Below are 9,886 nucleotides of genomic sequence, written 5' to 3'. Positions count from 1 at the left end.
TCAGCGCTGTAGCGAGCAGGCCCACGACCGCCGACAACTTGACGTGAATAGGTCGTGATTGGTGAATGGTGATTAGTTGCGCGGGCCATAAAAATAGTAGGTCCACTATTTTATTATTTTATTTTTTATGACAGTAAGAACACTAAAATCTGAAAACAGTTCTATGTTCAATGAAAATAATGTAGTGATTAGAGTGATTACAAAATGGCCATGGCGATAAATAAGATTGGCAACAGAAGAATAGATAATAATACGATTACCTATTATTATTATTATTTATACCGCGGTCGTGGTCTCGTTATCACGCGGGTATCATCAAGTTGGACAACCCAAACAAAAATTAATCAAATTCATTATTATTCATTGTCGTCATACAATATATTATTTCGTTGTTATAATAAAATAACAACATTATGTAAATTGTTTAACAATCATATTAATCGTGGATTTAAATGTTATTCATAAATTTATCAAGCATCGTTTTGTTTTTCTGGCGTTACTACTTTCTTTATTTACTAGAATCAAATTCATTGATTAGTTTGTGCACAGCTGGTATCAATGATTAAATTGTTACCTTTTGATAATTTGATTTATAAATGCGGATAGATAGCGTTATATGATTAAAATTAAGATTTTAATTTTTTTTTTAAACGTCCTAGTTTTGTATATTAGGTATATATTTAATATAATGTTCATTTATTCTGATTAATCAAAATTATTTTTTTGTAATTATGATATTTCATCAAAATATTATAATTAGAACAGTAAGAATAAGAGTAAAACTAGCGTACCTATGACCAATCACAAATTGTATTTTCATCATTTTAAAAGTAATGTATGTTTTGAGAATATATCCTCATAAAATACAATATTGTTATATACATTCTTATTATCTTAACCTGATTGCAAATTCGCTAGTCATTAATTAGGTAGATAATTATTAAAAAACATTCGTAACGTACTTGTCAAGTATACTTATGAATTAAATTATAAAAACTAATACAGTAATTTTGGCATAGATAAATATGGGGAATCGTGTATAATTTAGTTTTTCTACTTGATGGCTATTATATTCTGTATTATTTAGGAACTATGTTTAGGTAATTACAAATTCTTAAATTCACGTAGAATAGTGCCGTGAATTGTGGTAATAATTTAGATTTTAATGAAAATATAAAGTCAATGATATTAATTAGTTGTAAAACTGCATAAGTAAATACCTAAACTATTAATAGTTGTATACAATTTATTGAGACATTTATTTATTGTTTAACAGAATGCATTTACATAAGTAGATATCTTTACTTATTATTTTAAATATTAGGTACCTACCTAGTAGATGAGTATATGTCTACAAAGTACGAGTACAACATTTTTTCACTGAATGCACAATATAAAAAGTGAGTTTATGCAACTATAATAACGTCAAACTACTATCTACCTTATTTATATGTATTTAAATGGCTATAAGATTTTAATCAATTAAAGTAGAAATGGTGTGTAGTGAACGTAGAACATAAGGGATTAAGGTATAGTACAGTAATACCCACTTGCCCTGAACTTAGAAATAAATGGGATAGGAGCATTAGGAGCCTAGGGATTGGTGAATTGTGAGATGTTTATTGTTCAATTTCCATGTTATTTTCAATATATATTAACATGTAAATTGTAAAATAATGTTTGCGCATACTCTATATAATAAAATTATAAAATGGACGATTGTAAACTCTTCAAATTTTAATGACATGTAAACTCTTCCGAATCAACTTCAATACTATTTGTTTACCTGAAAGGTATATATTAACTCTCGCCAGTCTATTTTATTGAGTACTACCTTAAGAGTATACATCTCTCGAATCTTTAACAACTTGTCTATTATATTATAATTGTATTGTAATAATTTAATGTTTAAAATAAAATTAATAAATAAATTTAAAAACATTCAAGTTTATAAATTGCAGTAAATTACAACTTTGAACTTTTAATTTATTTTTGATAAATTATAATTATACAATGCAGTAGGTATTTCAGGTAAATATAGTAATTTTGACTCAGGAGAATTTACTAAATATTTTAAAAATCGGGAGTGTTATCCATACATAATTGAGAGAGTTTACCACTGTGGCACTGTCTTATACAATAAACATTTCACTTTTGTCCGTAATAAAATATCATTCACATCGTAGCGATAATTTAAATATTACACGTAAGTAGTTAATAGGTATAGCCAATATAGGAATAAATTAGGAAAATTTGATAGATACCATGTTAACATAGGTACTTGTATTTATATTTTAGGGGAATACCAAGGTTCGTAAATTCCTATCTCATGGGTAGATTAATTAATGGTGGCAAATATTTTTTAAACATGCTATTTACCTATCAAATTTATTACCTAGTAGGTATTTGTTAGTTCTTGAGTCTAGTTTAAAAAAAATTCAATACAACTAAATTATAAAAAAATCTATTTATTATATGTATGAAACAAGTTCATAATTATTTTTGTAATTGTCCTTAATGTTTTTTTTCTGCCATGCTAATTAATTTAGATATGTGTAAATGTGTTACACAAGTTATCAGCATGTTCGCTTTTGTTTATAAAATTTTGAAAAATTATTAAGTATTTGGTATTTCATAATTTTTATCAAGCAATAAAAAACATGTAAGACTATGAAATTAATGTTCTAATTATTAGGTAAGTACAATTTATAAAAAATACAAGAAATTATACTCAAGTAATTTACAGTGGCGCAATTACAGGGGGGAGGTATATCCCTTCAGAGCTTTTTTTTTTAATTATCATAATTAAATTCCCGTAAGCTCTTGGATTTAAATGGTTTTAAGATTTTAATATTTCATTTTAAGAAATAAGAATAATTATTTATTAATAAGGAAATTAAAAATTTCCAATAACTGATAAAAACAAAAAAAAACAGCGCCTAACGCTTAACATTTCAATACAAATGGCTAACTAAATTTGAATAGGTAACATATTTTGAGTTAAATACTGGTGCTTTTTGTAAATTTTGCACAGTTTTTCAAAGTTTGACGGTGTAAATAATCAGTCATTAGTTCAACTTGCTGTTAGGGCTTAAGATGAATGGAAAAATACTAAGCAGGTTATTATAATATAGTATTTATTAATTGTTAATTTTTATAATATATTTTATTAAATTAGTATGACTGTGTTTTAGATTTTTTGTGATCATTCGTAAAAGTTGTATCATGGATATTGTGTCGTAAACTTTTACCAATTGTTAAGTGTTTATTCTAAACAAAAATTATCAATCATTGATCAATTAGATTTAAAAAGGTACTGATTTACTAAATTTGATATAATAATAAATTTATATAATATTGTGACCTATGAAATTTAATGAACAAAGAAGAGTGTGGGGGAATAGCCCTCCACTATAACGATATTATATAAGCTTATATCCCATCCCAAAACCAATTCTTTATGATGCCACTGGTAATTTATATTTGTTTGTTCCGGTATTTAAGTAAAATGTAATATAACAATCCTACACCAACTCTTTAAAAGAAGGGTGGCATTGCATGCATGCCGCCAGGTAGTTGTATATATTGGTATAATCTAATTAATTGAATTATCTTAGGACTAATTTATAAAGTATTGTTAGAGTTGACATGTATTATAGATATGTTTCTTTATAATAGTAAAGGTAGGTAAGTACATAAAGTATAAGATTATAATACAGGTATTTCATTTTTACCATTTATTTGTGGTATTTTAGTTTCGTCGAAGTCGACATTAATCATTCTATAAAGCTGAAAAAATACTACCTACATAATCAATTAAATCAATAACTACTAATAATTATATTTATATTACCTGTATAAATAATAATTTACCTAATAGTATAATGTAAAACATTCAATTATGAATACAAAATATAAGTTATGCAATTATATAATACACTTAGTTTTCATAAATACAAAATTGTATAAAACGCATTTTATCCAAGCTATTTTTTTATTATTTTTTTAAAACTACAATTTTTATTTATAAAACACAATTTATTATAAAATAGCTTTTGGAAGTTGTAGGCATTATTATTTACTATAATTTATGTTAGTATCAAATTTTGTTTTTTAATTCATGGATAAATGATAAAATGCATAGTTTTCTGATTCGTCTATAAACAATAATAAATACAGATAATTTATTACTACGATAATATAATTATGTATCTACTAAACATATATTTCTTATTTTAGAATTTTAATGTCATATAAATTCTTAAAAATGTATAAAATTTTTTATTTTCGTGTATTTTGTATTAGGTGTATTAATACAGTATACAGAAATGTATCTTCATTAAAAGTAACAAATCATGTTATTATTTATAATTTATATAAATAGGCTATAGAGGCTACTAAATAAAAGAGTCAGAGGTTTTAAAATGATCGATTATCATATTTTTTTCGAGTAAGCTATTTAATTAATTTTAGAACATATATGTAATTTGTTTATTAAAGTACCTGCAGGAGTCAGCAGAAATAGTAATAATCACTAAAATTATTATTTTGGCATTTATTAGTTCAATATATTACCGATTGTCAGTTAGGTTATATAGGGACAGATTTAACAATTTGCAGCCCCTATGCCAAAAAAATTTGCCACCCTTATTTAAAAAAAATCACGACTGTACAACAAAATTTTCTTGCATTGTAACAATTTCTATGTATGCAATTATTTTTTAAGTTGACTAAAGTTCAATAAAAACGTTTTAATTCAAATAAAATATTTTCTCTTTATTTTTATTACACACACAAAAAAAAAAAAATAATAATAATAAATATATTAAATATAATTATTTAATTATATAAGTAATTTTAATGTTAATTATTTTATTTTTTTAATTGAAAAATTCAATAAAAAAATTAAGTATTTTCTATACAAGAATAAAATAAATAATAAATACAATTTTGCTGCGTATAAAAAGTCGCCTTCCAAAAATTTGCCGCTCTATGCGGCAACATAGTTTGCAGTGCCTTAAATCCGTCCCTGAGGTTATATAACATACCATATTAAGTAACGCGTCATAATTAACAATTTGTGATATTCACTCCACTACCCCCCATCATTAATAATGTCAATATTGTATAAACATTTATAAATTGTACTATAACGTCTATGGTATTTATAAAATTATAAGCATACTACATTTATTATTATTTTGTATAATGAATAGTCCAATAAGGACGAAATGCGTAGAGCCGAGTAAATATGTTCATGGTATAAATAAAAATTAGTTTAAAATGTTTAAATATTTTTAAAATGTAATTATGTATATATGTAAAATAAAAATATAATGTCGAGTGCTCAAAGTTCATACTATTTTAATTACAACTTAATATTTAATTAAAATTTTTATTTTCTGTCAAAATATTCAATTTCATCAAAATTATAATTTAAATGTCTATAAAAATACGAAAGACATTTGGAAATTGAATTATTGTAATTTAAAATATTTACCTAAAAATAAAGAATAATGAAGATAAAATAAATAAAACTTTTTTAAATAGTAGAGTTTTGGTTATTTAATTATTAATAATTATTTTTTTATTATTTGATTGACATTAATGACATTGTAAACATTTTTATACATATTTATAAAGAGAAATAATTGTTCACAGGTAACTATGGTTACCAAAAAGTTAGATCGTTTCCGCGCAGAATCGTTCTATAACAAATACATTGATGATTGATTTATTATTGAATTCAGATTTGACATATCCAAATTCCACATTATAGTGTACTAAATAACAAGGTACACTCCACATAACTTCAGCAGAGCTGTACCTACATGACGGGTTTTTTTTTAAAAATAACAAATCATTAGATTTAAATATACATTGCGAGATTAAGTTTACAATTTCATTCAATATTATTGTTAAAACTCTTGTAACAGTGCTACTATAGGTCTATAGGAATATATTATATATTAATTTTAAAATTTGGAATACAAAACAAATTTATATTATTCAGGGATTCGGAAACTAATTAACAATAATAATTCTGGATAAAGAACAAAATCACTTAAAATATTTTTTTACTGTTATAAGAACTATTTTTTATAGTTCGATAGCTAACACAAGAAAATGCCCGAACAAAGAAATTATAGGGTCATCTTGAAAATCCAAACACTTAGTCAAGATACAAACCCTTTGTATATTAATGTAGTATATGGAAGTATTGAAGGAACATCATTATTTTTGTTCACTTGTCGACAAATAAAAATCTAAAAAAAATGTGGTTTTCTTGTATTTTTAGCAAAGTTCTTTAGTATCTGTCCAGACAAAGTGTGTATATTATACTTATACTCTATATAATACTTATAGTTTATAGATTGTCAAGGCATTATTTATTCTACATAATACCAACTTTTTTAGTAAAATATAGATATTTCTATGTAAGTTGTTTCTATTTAGTGAATCTTTTTATTTGTGAAGTAAACATTCGGATCGTTAAATGTAAATAGGTACATTTTTTATTCATTATATGATTTATAATGATCATTTTGGTTTATTTCGTGAAATGTTTATTAATTTTGTACATCATTATGTAAAATAGATAGCATAAATGCTAGCATTTAATTTACATGAGGAAAATTTTTTATGCATAATGCTTTATATTATTAGTGAAATTAAAATATTATTATTAACTGTACACATATATTTAGAACATATTTATACTTTAAAATTTAAGTATCTTAACACCAAAAAAGTCAATATAGAACACATTATGTCAGTTACCATTACTAAACATGAAAAATAATATAACAATGTTTTAGAGATCAAATTAGCAATATTACTTATTAGAAGATTAATATATTATAATTAATGGGTATTTTATTAATTTCAGTTTAGCATCGACAATTTTTATGTTTAAGTAATATCGTGTATCATTTTATTTTAATGTAATTTAACTTAAATCTTTACTACTTAATAACATTTATCAAATAGGTCGTATAACAAAAATTCTAATTTAGTAGTTTTCATTTCTTGCTTCAAAATTACACTAATATGTGCTTTATTTAATTAATATTTATACTATATAATATAATAGTATTATACATATTATAGGATAAAGACTTAGTAATTAATAAATTACATAAGTTAAATTGCGTTTTTAATGTTATAATCAAATTTTTATCATTAATTCAAACTTATAATATTAAAATATATTTTAATTAATTAATGAGAAATCACCAAAATATTTTTATTTATTATTATTTTCAAATTTAAAGTATAGCCTATAAATATATACTTAATGTTAAAAAAAAAATAAGGAATTATAAAATTAAAATATATTTTATAGTTATTATTATACTTATGATTCATTATTTTGACATTGGAAATATATATATATATATATATATATTATGGCTCAGAATGTCAAAAATTAATTTGATAATTTTATTTATATATGATTTGATGTAACATTTTATTTGCGATAATTTTAAATTTTAATTTTGGAAAACATAAAAAATCAATCACAAAATGTATGGTTTTTATCATCCTATTAAATTAACAGGAAATGCAAGATGCTGTTTTTAATGTTTATATAATTGATCTAGTTTTAATGTTTCTAAAAAAAAATATACCTACATATTAAAAAATAATTGAAATTGTATACATTTTTAATTCTATAAATTGTAAGTATAGCCTTTATAAATAATATATAATAGTATACTTATAAATAAATTTGTAATAGATAATAATTGAAACCTAAAAAATAAAATTTTTTAGGATATTTAATTGGATGCACGATACATGATATCTTTATGTTTATTATTATAAAATTTACTTAGTTCAGATACAAAATGCATTATAAATCAATAGTTTATAGTTAACAATAATATAATTATTAGGTATGATTTTTTTTTAATTTTATGAGGAACAAATATATTATACATATACATATATGATTGATATATTGTAAAACACTCCCATTTATATCATGGCACGCATGTATGGAAAACTTTTGTACATCGTGTATTTTAATAACATTGTTAAAATATACCACTGTAAAAAACCCGGACGCAATATAAATGTATTTCAAAATTCAAGAATGTTATATTTTTACATTAGCCTACTATTCGTATAATAGACTATACAGTCTTAATACTCTTAATATAGATATTATATTTATTTAGTTCCTATTATAGTTATTTTTACGGTACCTAATACATTCTAATTATAATTTGTAAGACGAATAGGTAAGCAATAAAGCGATGTTTAAAATAAGACTGCAAATTAAAAATAATAACTTTGGTAGGATTAGTATAATGGTACATTGGTTCGAAAATGTTAGCAAGTCACTTAATAATCATTGCCAGGTCAGAAAAGTATACTAGTCAGTAGTCAGTCGTCAACCATTAGTTATTGTATACTCCCGTTGTATGTAGAAAATGAGATTTAATATCTAAACAACTAAAAATATATTTTAGAGGAAAAATTATTTTCTTTTTAATATTTTGATGAGAAATCATTAAGTTTTATAATTGTTATGATGATGATTTGATTACTTACATTGGATCTGAAACAAGAATGGGGCATTTTTGTTTTATTTTTAGCAGGCCATAGAAGATTTTTAATGAAAATAAGTTCAAATATATATCAGGGGTATATCCAAGAGGGGTCCAAATCTGGACACCCTTCCCCTCACTATTGATTTAAAGAATTTAAAATTCTTATTGTATTCTTACTCATTGCTTAATTCTAATTTTAATTTACTTATTTTATTCTTATTTCTTTTACAAATTAAAAAGTTTATGAATCAAAATGTGTTGTTTTTTTAATCACATAATTTGTTTTATACTTTTTACATTTGGATCTCCACTCCCCTTTGAAAAATTCTTGAGTACGCCTATGCTCTGCACTTTTCTCTCTACTGATTTAATTAGATCACTTATAAAAGAGAAATATATTGTCATGATAATGAAATATTACGATTTTTTGTTTTAAATACAATTCTCCTATAGATTTAAAATTATGTGTACTACACATGACAGTTATAATTGTATATTATATAAAACTACCTAATAATAATATAAAAATGTTAAAAAATAAATTTATTTTTTATTTTCATGAGTATTTTGTATATCTATGTAGATATTCTTTGATACAGTGTAGACATACACTATACACTTCTATACCTATATTTAATAATTAATACATAATCACGACTGCGTTAACTTATATTTAAATAGATTAATGATAGCATACAAACTAGAAATTTCAAGAAGCTTAATGATTTATTGCGACTCTATAAAAATGTTGGCTTTTGTAAATTTTTTCAATTTGGTGAACTTTGGACTTAGTTGTATAAATTATAATATTATAGTCATGAAATTGTATATGAAGCTACCGGTTGTTAAAAGTATAATCAAATATATTAATGCATTAATTAAATATATATTAACTATTTGACTAAGCTGCTTAAAGTTTAAGGAATATTTATTTAAGTTAATCGAGTTTAAATGTTTAACCTTCAAACTGTTGTTAATAATTTGATAGATTTTAATTAGTACAAAATATAAAATGATATTTCAATAATTACTTTTTGGTGCTGTGTCAAAATTAAATAAAAATGGTGAGTTTTTAACTTAAAAATAGTGAAAATAGTGAAAATTAACTCTTAATCAAAAAACAATATCTGGGGAAATAATTTTAAATATGTATATAATTGCTTATATAATATATATAATATATATAGAGATTCAAAAAGTAACCCGGTAATGACGAGTCGTCAATGAGTAAATCATGTAATGGATATTTTAAATTTGAATAAAAAATGATAAATCATTACTTATGAAAAACGATCGTGAGTAGTTTTTTTTTTATATATTAGTAATAC

The 9,886-nt window shown here is 23.0% G+C and overlaps 1 protein-coding gene across 3 annotated transcripts in view; it reads left to right on the top strand.

Annotated features, from left to right (window-relative positions):
- Positions 1 to 9: 9 nt before the first annotated feature.
- LOC112599151 overlaps positions 10 to 9,886 on the top strand; it is a 33,479-nt gene continuing 23,602 nt past the window's right edge. For all 3 annotated transcript variants that reach the window (XM_025345932.1, XM_025345939.1, XM_025345946.1), the window contains exon 1: positions 10 to 96. The gene's annotated coding sequence lies outside the window, so the exon portion shown is untranslated. The remainder of the gene's footprint in view (positions 97 to 9,886) is intronic.

This window comes from Melanaphis sacchari, unplaced genomic scaffold (assembly GCF_002803265.2).
Source record: "Melanaphis sacchari strain LSU unplaced genomic scaffold, SCAv2.0 Contig0_pilon_pilon, whole genome shotgun sequence".
Classification (NCBI taxonomy): Eukaryota; Metazoa; Arthropoda; class Insecta; order Hemiptera; family Aphididae; genus Melanaphis; species Melanaphis sacchari.
Note: the sequence above shows the minus strand (reverse complement) of the source record. Positions and strands in the feature narration are given on the sequence as shown.